This window comes from Nicotiana tabacum, chromosome 8 (assembly GCF_000715075.1).
Source record: "Nicotiana tabacum cultivar K326 chromosome 8, ASM71507v2, whole genome shotgun sequence".
Taxonomy (NCBI): Eukaryota; Viridiplantae; Streptophyta; class Magnoliopsida; order Solanales; family Solanaceae; genus Nicotiana; species Nicotiana tabacum.
The window spans coordinates 109,833,939-109,848,594 of record NC_134087.1 but is presented as its reverse complement, the minus strand read 5'-3'; positions in this window follow the sequence as shown (position 1 = coordinate 109,848,594).

Sequence of the window (14,656 nt, the reverse complement as noted above, 5' to 3'; positions counted from 1 at the left end):
TAACATTATGTGCAATTATGAAAGGATCATAGCAAACATACTCCCGCGTATGATTAACCTCAATTATGTTGTATTGGTTGTGTACTCTTGTACCTCTTGTTGGATTTGGGTCAAACCACTTACATCTAAAGAGTATCAATTTCTTATATGGCCAACCTGTATATTCTAGTTCTATTATTTCTTTGAGCACACCATAATAATCAATTTCTCCAACTTGGTTGCCATCACCACCTTGAACGTACCCACACCCCGCTGTTGTTGCTATTTTTATTTATAGAGCAATCTTCTGTAACTTATAACCATTCACTACGTATTTAGACATTGTTGTGACCCAAAGCCCAGGTCCCCAAGATATATCTATCAAAAAATAATTTACACCATTATTTAGATTATTTACCTACATAGTGTTAAAAAAATTCATAAGTTAGCATAACTTACAAACATTATTTACCTACATAGTGTTAGAACATTATCAAGATAAACTTATAAATTGTTTGAACCACGTATCAAATTTCGTATATCAGCATCATGGCCAAATTGACCCACGAAGTGGCTGTGACACATCAAATTTTTAGTAGTTGCATCAAGATGTAATCACAATAAATTGTATATTTTGATAACTAATAAATCAATACTTACTTGAGAAATGGTACAACTTCAGGACAATTTAGCAACACATGAAGAGTAGCTGACTTGTACTCAATATCACTCAAACTTCTCTTTCTAACATCCTCAGAACATTGGCTTGGTTGATTGAATATGGACATTGGTGGATATAATGGATCGTTCACACATTCGACCGTGTGCCTATTGGGCTTATCCGTAGAACATGGCACGTTACTCTCAAAATAATAAGAACAAAAATGAGAAATTTCCTTTGCAAGATATGCTTCATATAGATCCTTCAATCCTATTCCTCTTCTTAACAAATTGTTTGTATTGGCCAATTGTCCTACATATAGTCATTTTAGCCAAGAAAATTCAAATAAAATAGAAAATACATCAAACTTATAATATTACATCTCAAAGGGATACATCCATCTGCATTGAACAGGCCCTCCAAATCATGCCTCGTGTACAAGTGGATTGGAAGGTGTTCCACCACATGGAAATATTTTTTCCATCTTACTAGAAGTTACACGAATGTTCTGATCCATCCGGAGTAGGTTTTCTTCCCTTAATGTAGTAGAACACAAGTCTTTGAAAAATAAACTAATCTCTGTGATGGGTTTCCAGATTCTTTCAGGCAAACCACAAAATGCAAAAGGCACTAGGGTCTCCATGATTCTTTCAGTCATGAGTTTTCGAATGGCTCAACTTCCCTACCTCCATATCTACATTTTTCCAGGATTCGACACATAACCCTTAGGCATCTTCAATTTCGTAACCCAATCACAAATTTGTTGTCTTTCCTCCAAAGTGAATGTGTAACTTGTTTTGGGCTTGAACACCTTACCATTGTCTGTTGTCTACAAGTATAATTTAGGCCGCTTGCAATATTCTTGTAAGTCCATTCTAGCCTTCAGGTTATCCTTTGTCTTACTTTTAACATCCATCATTGTGTTGAACAAATTGTCAAAATAATTCTTCTGAATATGCATGACATCGAGGTTGTGACAGAGAATATTATCCTTCCAATAAAGCAACTCCCAAAATATACTTTGTTTCGTCCAATTATGAGTAACACCATATCCGGGGAATCTATAAGGTGGAGCTTTAGTAATTTTACTGAAGTTCTAAACCCTCTCCCAAATTTCCTCACCTAAAAGTATCGGAGGTGGAGAATCATATTCTATTTTATTCCTTTTTAATGCATTTTTCATCCTTCTAAACTCATGATCATGAGGCAAGAATTGATGATGACAATCAAACCATGATTATTTTCAGCCATGTTTCAAAGTGAACTCTTTACTACTTTCCATGCAGTAAGGACAAGCTAGCTTCCCAGCAGTCATCCACCCAGACAACATTCCATACGCAGGAACATCATTAATAATCCACATTAAATTAGCATGCAAATTGAAATTATGTTTCAACACTATCATACCACAATGGTTTTAGCTCATCAATCAAAGGTTGCAAATATAAGTCAATCAAACTTTTCGGATAACGTGGACCGGGGATAATACAATATCAGAATATATATGGACTAGTCATACACAACTCTAGTGGTAGATTATAAGGTGTAAGAAAGACAGGCCAACATGAATATGGTGTCGCAGATATAGAAAAAGGCGTGAAGCTATCCGCACACAGACCTAACCGAATGTTCCTTGGTTCACTAGTAAAATCTTGATATGTCCTATCAAAGTGTTTCCAAGCTTCTCTATCTAAAGGATGACACATAACACTAGGTGGTCTTCTATTTTCAAAGTGCCATATCATATGAGGAGCAAAACTCATCGATGCATATAACCTTTTTAACCTAGGTATAAGAGGTAAATAATGCATCGCCTTGATAGCGACCATATTCCCACTGGAAAGCCTTTTCAAACGAGGCTTTTCGCAAAATTTACAATTGTCTAAAGTTGCAACATCTTTATAATATAACATGCAACCATCTTCACAATAATCAATTTTCATTGACGAAAGTCCTAACTTAGAAACCAATCTCTTTGCCTTATAGAAATCACCAGGTAAGTTGATATTAGGGTCAACTTGTTCACTCATAAGGTCAATGAAAGAGTCCATGGCTGCTTGAGAAATATTTCAATCAGATTTGATACTTAGTAATCTAACTGCGACAGATAGCTTAGAGTGCGGACTTCCTTCACGTAGTGGACGACTAGCTTCCTCTAACTGTTCATAAAAACTTTTTGCATCATCATTAGGAGTTTGTTCAACATTTTCATTGGGCTCAGCCCCGAAGTGCATCCCAAAAGCATCCGCAACCATATCCTGAATTCTAGAATCAAGATTTGTATTCTCCACCGACCTACTACTTTCACCAACAACCATGTTATGAAATATCCCACGGCTACCATCGATCTCTCCATGATCAGTCCACACAAAGTAATTCTCTTTAAACCCCTTCCTATAAAGATGAAGCTTAACTACCTCCAATTTTTCAAACTTCATATAGTCACACCTGACACAAGGGCACCTAATTACTACTTCACTTTGGTATGGTGGAAGTAACATTGCATGTCTAATAAAGTCATCAACCCTTTCTACAAAATCCTTCCACAATCACTGCCAATTAGGATAATTCCTATTGTACATCCAAGTACGATGTTCCATCTATACAAATAAAATAAGAACAAATTAATTCAGTTAATTCATATCCTACTCTTTTTTTAGTTAATTCATATCCATATCCTAAAATTTCAATTTATAAACTAAAAGCTCAATTTATAAACTGAAAGTCCAATTCATATCCTAAAAGTTCAATTCATAAACTAAAAGTTCAATTCATATCCTAAAATTTCAATTAAGAAACTAAAAGTTCAATTTATAAACTAAAAGTCCAATTCATATCCTAAAAGTTCAATTCATAAACTAAAAGTTCAATTCATATCCTTGTGATGACCCAAAAGGTCATCACTTATTTTAAAAGTAAATTCTGTGTTCCAAAGCCTTAAAACCACTTTCGGCATTACCTCGATTTGCGTGTGCAGTCCGAGTGGGTAGCCGGAAAGCCACTTTGTAAAAATCTGTGAAAAATAATGAATTTTGCCTTTAAAATGAGTTTGAGTTGTCTTCGGTCAACATTTTAGGTAAACGGACCCGTACCCGTAATTTGATGATCCCGGAGGGTCCGTAGAAAAATATGGGACTTGGGCATATTCACGGAATCGAATTCCGAGGTCCCAAGCCCGAGAAATGAATTATTGAAAGAAATTATTTTGCTGAATTAATTATGAAGTAAAGAAGAGAATTTATGTTTGAAACCATTGGTATCGGGCCCGTATTTTGGTTTCGGAGCCCAGTACAGGTCTTATAGATGATTTGGGCCGAACCTGTGAAATTTGGTAAGAAACGGACTTGAAATGACATGACTCGGACCTTAGTTGAAAAAATTGGAAAATTTGAAGTTCTTAAGAAAATTCATGATTTTGATGCTAAATTAATAGTTTATGATGTTATTTTTATGATTTGAATGCACGAGCGAGTCCGTATGATGTTTTTAAGTTGGTGTGCATGTTTGGTTTGGAGCCCCGAGGGCTCGGGTGAGTTTTGGATAGGCCACAGGGTGGATTTTGGACTTTAGAAATTGCAGATTTCAGCTGTTGCATTGCAGGCCTGCTGGCTTCGCATTTGTGAAGCCTGGCTCGCAAATGCGAGTTCACAAATACGAAGGCTATGTCACAAATACGAAAATAGCCCAGGCCAGCCTACCTCGCAAATGCGAGGGATTTATCGCAAATGCGATCCCCCAGTTTCCCACCCCCCAGTTTTTGCCAGTCGTCGCAAATGCGACATACTGTTCACAATTCCCACTTCACAAATGCGAAAGCTTCTTCGCAAATGCGAAGTTAGCAGAAGTCTGGGTTCGCAATTGCGACATCTGCAACCTGCAATTTTATAACTTAGCCGAAAATCTTTCATTTTTCACACTCTTTCAAAACCAAAACACTCTTGGGCGATTTTTCAAAGACAACTCTTCTTCCAAATCGATTGTAAGTCAATTTTAACTCGTTTTCTTCAATCATTAACATCTTTTCACATGATTTCAACTCAAAATCAATGATTTTCATGGGGGAAATTGGGTGTTTTGGGTAGAACCTAGGTTTTTCAAAAATTGGGGATTTGGACCTCGATTTGAGGTCTGATTTCAAAACAAATTATATATTTGAGTTCGTGGGGGAATGGGTAATTGATTTTTGGTTCGAACCTCGGGTTTTGACCATGTGGGCCCGGGGCGATTTTTGACTTTTTGGGTAAAACTTTAGAAAACTCATTTTCATGCATTAGAATTGATTCATTTAGCATTTATTGATGTAATTAAGTAACTTGTGACTAGATACGAGCGAATTGGTGGTGGAATCAAGAGGTAAAGCGATAGTAGAGACTTGAATTGTATTCGTGGCATCGAGGTAAGTGTTTGGTCTAACCTTAGCTTGAGGGATTAGGAGTCGAGTCCTAATTGCTATGTGGTATTTGTCGAGTACGACGTATAGGCATGGTGACGCGTATCTATACGTTGGTGTCAAGCATGTCTGTGAGTCTTATATTGTGATTATTATGACTTCGTTGTATTATTCATGCTTTGATGATGATTTCTATTGTTGGGCAAAGTTTGTGGAAATAATTGTGACATTTGAACATTGAGGAGCGTTGGCTCAAGTGGTACAATGAAATGTGAAATTATAAGTGGTAATTGAATCTTTTAGAGCATTGGGTCAAGTTGTGAAGTGAGTTGTGAAGTAAAAGTGAGAAAAAGAAGAGAATTATTACGTGGCCTCCCTTGCCGGGATATTGTTGCTTTTGATGTTATCTCCCTTGCCGGGATGTTGATGTTTCTTTTGATGTTGTTCCCTTGCCGGGACTTGATTTTTGAACTATTGTTCCCTTGCCGGGATTCTTATTGTAATTTCATTTATTCCCTTGCCCTATTGTTTGTGATTGTTGTTTGGGTGAGGAAAAGTGTTAAAGCACGAAGGGTGATACCGTGTATTGTTTTGGTGAGAGAGTGTTAAAGCACTAAGGGTGATGCCGTGTATGATTTATGAGGAAAGAGTGTAAAGCATGAAGGGTGATGTCGTGCCGCACGATGTACCATTCCGTGCCGATTATATTGATTATATGGTGAGGACGAGAGTAAAAGCATGAAGGGTGATGTCGTGCACATTTTCATTACTTGATTGGTTTGGTGAGGACGAGAGTAAAAGCACGAAGGGTGATGTCGTACACTTATTAATTTCTGATTCTTTGTTGATATCTGAGATATGTTTTTTCTTTCAATTGCCCGTTGTCTTTCTATTCTAAATTGATAGTTCCCCCGCAGCACGTTACCCCTCCCATACTTGACTCTATATTGTTGTTCTTCTTTTCTGTTGTATATAGTTAAATTGCACAGGTTTATTTGGTAGTCTGGTCCTAGCACATGGGGTCGGTTGTGCTGATACTACACTCTACACTGTATGTAGATCCCAGAGCAGCAACTTTTAGACCGTAGATTGGGTGGATGCCTTCAGTACACGCGGAGATCCAAGGTAGTCCTGCAGGCGTCCGCAGGCCCTGCCGTCTCCTTCTATCCCTTTACTCCTCTTTCATTTACTCAGTTCAAAAATTGTGTATCTATTATCTTTCAGACTTTGTATGTAGCATTCTTAGATCGTCTGTGAAACTATGACACCATTTTTGGGTGGTCGAGGCTCAAACAGTTGTATTAGATACATATTTCAGATAGTTTACTGTATTTCTTCTGTTTATTGTAATTTTTGTTGTCTACACGTTATTACTTTATAATTGTTAAAGAATATAAAATGGGTAAAAATGTAATTTGTTCAAATAGTCGGCTTTCCTAGCTCACATTAGCAGGCGCTATCACGACTCCCGATGGTGGGAAATCCGGGTCGTGACAATCTTAAAAGTTCAATTCATATCCTAAAATTTCAATTTATAAACTAAAAGTTCAATATATAAACTAAAAGTCCAATTCATATCCTAAAAGTTCAATTCATAAACTAAAAGTTCAATTCATATCCAAAAAGTTCAATTTATAAACTAAAAATTCAATTCATATCCAAAAGGTCCAATTCATATCCTAAAAGTTCAATTCATATCCTAAAAGTTCAATGCATATCCTAAAAGTTCAATTCATATCCAAAAGGTCCAATTCATATCCTAAAAGTTCAATTCAAATCCTAAAGTTCAATTCATATCCTAAAATATTCAATTCATATCCTAAAATTTCAATGCATATCCTAAAAGCTCAATTCATATCCTAAAAGTTCAATGCATATCCTAAAAGTTCAATTCGATTCACAAGAAAAAATCCTAAACCTTAGATTCTAACTAAACTATTCAAGACAATACAAAGTTAATAATTCAATTCTAACTAAACTATTCAAGACCAATTAAACTAATTAGTTAATAAAACTAATTAACAAAACTAATTAAAACAAGACCTAAACCCTAGTCCTCAATAAAATACAATATTCAAATAATTGAAACACTAATTAAAACAATAAAATACAATGTTCAAATAATTGAAACAAAACCTAGAAATAACAAAGAAATGGGTTGTAATTCAAACCTAGGATTTTTAGGTGGAGAAAGAGAGGGGCGGCAGTGACAGTAGACGGCGACGGCGACGGCGACGGTGATGGGCGGTGGTGTCACGACCCAAAAATCCCTCCGAAGAAGTCGTGATGACATATAGTCTTTAAACTAGGTAAGCCTAACATTAATCGAGTTAACAATGATAGTTTCAAATTTTAAATTAAATAACTCTAAACAAATTACTCTTCCCAAAACCGGTGGTACAAATCATAATATTTTTTAAGAGTAGTTATACAAAAATAAATATGTCATTGCTCCGAACAAAAGGAACAAATGAAAATAAATACAACCGAAGGTGACTTCGAGGCATGCGAACGCAGCAGCAGGTCTACCTTGAGTCTTCATCGCGACGATCCGCGTAGCTACTACCGATCAAATACCTGGATCTGTACACAAAAATATACAGAAGTGTAGTATGAGCACATCACAGTGGTGCCCAGTAAGTATCAAGACTAACCTCGGTGAAGTAGTGACGAGGTACAGTCAACACACTCACTGGTCTACCAACCTGTGCAATATAGCGTATAAAAATAATAGGGAGCAAATAATAATGATGGCAACAATAATCAACAAGTGATATAAACAGTAGGGCAACAAAAAAATACCATAAATATTGCTCAACGAATAATGTATACAAGTGCAATCAATTAATCAACTCCTTCAACTATAAATATCTTTCAAATATATTTCTTTTAGACAAGCATCGTTCGAATATAATTCTTTCAAGTAAAGGTCACCTTGTGATGCCTCGTTTTATAATCATAAATAATACAGCTCTCAGCCCACTTTCATATTTTTTACGGCATCTCGTGCCAATATTTCTATCATAGCCGTACGGCAACTCACATGCCATTAAATAAAAATCATAATATTTTCTGCGGCACCTTGTACCCACATATTTCTATCTCACATTATGCAACAACGTTCTCGGGTTACTCAATTCATAGGGTCCATAACCCAATATAATTAAGAATGATCACGGAGCCTCATTTGCTTAACATGAAGTAGAGTACAACTTCTAAACCCATTTGGAACTCATCAAGAAAGATGAAGTTATTTTTTTAGAAATCATTTGAATAAAGAAAATACCTATTTCAGTTAGAATACAACATCAAATGAATTATTACTTTTACCAAGGGATTTGATAAATTAACTTAGTAGAAATTCCTTCTTAAGTAAAGTACAACCTCAAACGGTTTGAAGAAAATTTAGTTGAGAAATCAATTGAGTTAAAAATGTAACAATTGTTGAAATTGAAGCATTAAAATATATATATAAATAAGTCAAGGTATTGTAAACACTATGGATTCCAACACAAGGGATCACAGTCGTAAAGGAATCTAAACCGTTAAAACACCTGAATTGATAACAACAATTACAAGAGAGACAAAATAATCACGGAAGGAGTACAACTCAGCATAGAGATAACAACCGGAGATCTCCCAGGATACCGTCCTATAGTCCCCAAATATAAATATCAAGTGGATCTCCCAGGTGCAGTACCGTAGTCCAACTCATAATGCACGGGGATCTACCGGAATCCCAATCCGTAGTCCCAAATGTAAATACCCAGTACTGAGGGAATTTACCCGGTGCATTCCCGTAGTTCCATATAACTTTGCAGGGGATCTACCGGAATCCCACATCCGTAGTCCCAAATAAACAGACAAGGGGAATCTACCGGAATCTCACATCCGTAATCCCAAATAAACAGACAACGCAACCAACAGAATCAACAGTTACATCACAACAGAAGGATCGAATATCACCGCAATACATATAACAATAACAAATGACAATAATACAAGGTAAGACAAGTAAATCAACTCAGGGGCTGTAAATCACGAGAAAATGGTAGAACTAGCTCAAAGGAATAACCACAGAAAAGAATACTGGCATAACGGGAACAATTCAACAACGGGAAAACTAACATGTAGCAACGGTCCCACAATATACAAGTCAATAATAAGGAAATCAACACGAGTCAAGTAGTTATGAAAATATAGCATGACAATAGGAGAGGCAAAACTCTTCAGTTAAGTCAAATAGAAGTCAATTAGGTAATAAGAGTAAATCCCGAAACAATTAATTTCAATTAAGTATGTAGAGACGACACTAATAAGTAGGAACTCAGATGTCAAGAATAACTCCATCCCTAGTGAATATAAGAACGTAAGAACCCTAAAAGTCCAATTCTCCACAAATAAGTCTGAGTACGCACTCGTCACCTCGCGTACACGAACTACAATCAACACAAAGACTCAAATTCTAAGGGGAGGTCCCCCACACAAGGTTAGGAAAGATACTTACATCGCTTTGCAACCAATTCAAGATTCCAACAATCCTTTGCCTCGCGAATTCGTACCCAAAATTCTCAAATCTAGTCTTAAACAATTCAAAATACTCAACACGAATCGTAGGAACTAATTCCATATGGATTTATACATTTTCCGAATTAAAATCCGAAATTTAGCTCAAAATTGCCCGTGGGGCTGATGTATCGGAATCCGACGAAACTCATAAAATGTGACAACCCATTACGATACGAGTTCAACCATACAAAAATTATCGAATTCCGATGTCAAATGGACCTTCAAATCCTAAATTTTCATTTTTGGAAAGTTTTACAAAAACTACAATTTCATTCATCCAAATCCGAGATAAACGATAAATATTGATATAAATTTATGAAATGTAATCACTTCCAGATATAGAACACTTACCCAAGTCGAAATCGTGAAAAACCCCTTTGAAATCGCCCAAATCCGAGTTTGAATGACTAAAAATGGAAGAAATTTCGGACCCCTTCGGTTTTTTCACTGCCCAGGGGTATTATAGGGACTTTACGTGCCTTGTCGCTTCCACCGCGCTCACCGGCAGAAAACTTTCGAATCGGCGTGGTCGCGGCACGACCGCGCGCCTGGGCGCGCTTATAATACAGGTCCGGTAAAATGGTCATAACTTTCTGTATACACCTCTAAATGACAAACGGTTTGATGCATTGGAAACTAGACTCAAAGAGTTTAATTTGATAGGTTATGAATTACACAACTTCTTATATACAAGTAGATATGCGTGTCCAAAGTGAGGTCTTGTGCGTACTAATTTGCAACTTTAGTACATTACGAAATTTTCCAACTTGGCTTATACTTAGGACTTTCCTTAGACCCCATATATCTTATAGTACACCTCGTACACTTGCTATCATATCCAATTGGTATTCATCATGGTAATAGACCTCTTCCACATATAAAATAATATAATTAGAACACGTCAACTTTCATATTTCGCCAAAATTCACCGAAATGCCCAGTACTGAGGGAATCTACCCGGTGAATTCCCGTAGTTCCATATAACTTTGCAGGGGGATCTACCGGAATCCCACATTCGTAGTCCCAAATAAACAGACAAGGGGTATCTACCAGAATCTCACATCCGTAGTCCCAAATAAACAGACAACGCAACCAACAGAATCAACAGTTACATCACAACAGAAGGATCGAATATCACCGCAATACATATAACAATAACAAATGACAATAATACAAGGTAAGACAAGTAAATCAACTCAGGGGCTGTAAATCACAAGAAAATGGTAGAACTAGCTCAAAGGAATAACCATAGAAAAGAATACTGGCATAACGGGAACAATTCAACAACGGGAAAACTAACATGTAGCAACGGTACCACAATATACAAGTCAATAATAAGGAAATCAACACGAGTCAAGTAGTTATGAAAATATAGCATGACAATAGGAGAGGCAAAACTCTTCAGTTAAGTCAAATAGGAGTCAATTAGGTAATAAGAGTAAATCCTGAAACAATTAATTTCAATTAAGTATGTAGAGACGAAACTAATAAGTAGGAACTCAGTCATGTCAAGAATAACTCATCCCTAGTGAATATAAGAACGTAAGAACCCTAAAATTCCAATTCTCCACAAATAAGTCCGAGTACGCACTCGTCACCTCGCGTACACGAACTACAATCAACACAAAGACTCAAATCCTAAGGGGAAGTCCCTCACACAAGGTTTGGAAAGATACTTACATCGCTTTGCAACCAATTCAAGATTCCAACAATCCTTTGCCTCGTGAATTCGTGCCCAAAATTCTCAAATCTAGTCTTAAACAATTCAAAATACTCAACACGAATCGTAGGAAATAATTCCATATGAATTTACACATTTTCAGAATTAAAATCCGAAATTTAGCTCAAAATTGCCCGTGGGGACGATGTCTCGAAATCCGACGAAACTCATAAAATCCGACAACCCATTCCGATACGAGTTCAACCATACAAAAGTTATCGAATTCCGATGTCAAATGGACCTTCAAATCCTAAATTTTTATTTTTGGAAAGTTTTACGAAAACTACAATTTCATTCATCCAAATCCAAATTAAACGATGAATACTGATATAAATTTATGAAATGTAATCACTTCCAGATATAGAACACTTACCCAAGTCGAAATCGTGAAAAACCCCTTTGAAATCGCCCAAATCCGAGCTTGAATGACCAAAAATGGAAGAAATTTCAGACCCCTTCGGTTTTTACACTGCCAAGGGGTATTATAGGGACTTTACATGCCTTGTCGTGCTCCCTCCGTGCTCACAGGAAGAAAACTTTCGAATCGGCGCGGTCGCGGCACGACCGCGCGCCTGGGTGTGCTTATGATACAGGTCCGGTAAAATGGTCATAACTTTCTGTATACACCTCCAAATGACAAACGGTTTGATGCATTGGAAACTAGACTCAAAGAGTTTAATTTTATAGGTTATGAATTACACAACTTCTTATATACATGTAGATATGCTTGTCCAAAGTGAGGTCTTGTACGTACTAATTTGCAACTTTAGTATATTACGAAATTTTCCAACTTGACTTATACTTAGGACTTTCCTTAGACCCCATATATCTTATAGTACGCCTCGTACACTTGCTATCATATCCAATTGGTATTTATCATGGTAATAGACCTCTTCCACATACAAAATAATATAATTAGAACACGTCAACTTTCTTATTTCGCCAAAATGCACTGAAATGTCCTATGGACCTCCAAATCCAAATTAGGACACACGTCTAAGTCCGAAATCACCATATGAAGCTATTGACATCATTAAAATTCTAATTTGGGGTCTTTTTCTCATAAGTCAACTCTTCGGTCAACTCTTTCTATTTGCTTCAAAATAAGATTTTGATTTTTCTTTAAATTTAACTCTGAATCTTACGAAAACCAAACTTGACCATACATGTGGGTCATAATTCATATTACGAAGCTCCTCGAGGTCTTAAGCCATTGAACGAGACGCTAATTCTTTAAACGATAGGTCGGGTCGTTACAATCTCCACCTCTTAGACAAACGTTCGTTCTCGAACGTACTAAGAATTATTCTGAGGTTGCCAAATTGATTATTTTACTTTAACACAATACTCTCGATTGATCTCACGTTACCGCATTCGACACAATCCCGACCACACCATCTCAGTTGAGATTATTTCCTTTATCTATATTTGTAACTTTAAGACCAAATTTCTTACTCTCCAAACATTTTCAAAATGGTCCAATTTTTCATATCAACACATGGTATTAGTCTCATGTCAACACACATCAACTTTTAATAGCGCTTAAATACTTCAAAATTTTCCCGGGATGTTACATTCTCCCCCACTCAGTGTCATTCGTCCTCACATACACAACGTAACTTATCTCTTTCTTCGCACATCTCAACGTCCCAAATTTTTCTAACTCCCAAATTTTTCAGAAATTTTGGTAGAGTCTCTCCTGTAATTTGGCCTATCCACCTGTCAGAGTAACACCAAAACAACTCCTGACAACACATCCATAACCCAACGAAGCACTAGAATGTATTTATCAATAACACTAATCTTTGCATTACAAGCACTGCATTATCATAATGATATCTCGACATGAAACGCATCACGTGCATGACCATAACCACTTCTCTGATCTTAATAGTTGTTCATAATCGATTACAACATCGCTAATTAACCTCATGTTAACAAAGTCGCATTTCACGCCTCCACTTTACTCACAACAAGGTATGAAAACCTCATAATTACTTACCAAAATTAAAGATTCACAATTAATGCCACCTGGGCACTCACCTCGTAGGCTAAAACTCAATAATTACAATACAATTTGGCAAATTATGCACAGAGATATTCATACAAGAATTTTCAAATAAGCCTCATAGGCATGACTCCCTATAAGTACTATAGTATAAATTTTAATTTCGTAAAACGGGAATTTAAACACATAAACTTTTCACCACCAGGACCTCGTCCTTATATAACATCCACCACAGCTTGTAGCCCGGTTTAAATATTTGATATCATATAAAAATATGAGAATCTCGTCCTCAACTCTGAATCACAAGTATTTTGCACATTGTGCCAACTAAAATTTTCCATTTCCTTTATTCCTTCTTTCAAATAATTTCTCTTAAACAAAATCACAACATACAATGATCCCTCGTACTGATAGGTCATATAATTTACAATTGAAATCAATTATTTAGAAATTACATCAAACTCATCGAATTGATTAACAAAAATCACCTTTAGCCTCACAACTATTTTTAGTGACCAACACATAATGATAGACATAACTATCTCTATATAATCTCCCAACAGAAGTATTCACATAAGTAACTTTAAGATTACGAAGCTTACTCATGATTGGAGTATATTAGGAGGACTTGCCTCGATACTCAGAACCGAATAAAATCAAGGAAATTGTTACTTTATAATAACTCGAGATCGTACTTGTAACGAAACCATCTGGTGTAGCGACCTCTGCTATACCATAGCAAATATATTAATGGGTCGGGCCTCCGCCTCTTATGTACCATCTACCCGTTTTTCCTCCACCCCTAATTGGTAGTGTAAGTAGATTAGTAACTGTAATGGAGTACATGGTCTGAGTATTATGATGAAATAGGTTTCTCCCAAGTGTGGGATTTTTTTTTCATAATGTTCCTAATATCACCATATTCATAACAGTCCATCCGCAGTTCGACGACTCATACTGAGTTTGTGCCGGATAACTTAAATAACCATTGCAGGAAATTCTGTGCCACTGGTGCATTAAAAGATGACTGCCCCACGCGAGTGTTATGATTAACTTAAGCACTACAAGTATACTGAAATTATTTCCATGACCCCGCTGATACTAAAATGTAGAATTATTAAGGACACGGGAATATCTCAAGTCCCATCATTATCCCATTCAAATCTCAGCTCTTAATCATATATCAGTTTTGGAAAACCATTCAATACCACATAAATACATCTCAGGCCAAAATTGATATAACACATGACCCCGCAATTTGATCATTGATAGTGGACTCCCCTCACTTGGTGCGAAATCATAGGACCCTTTTCCGACGATCCACAATAC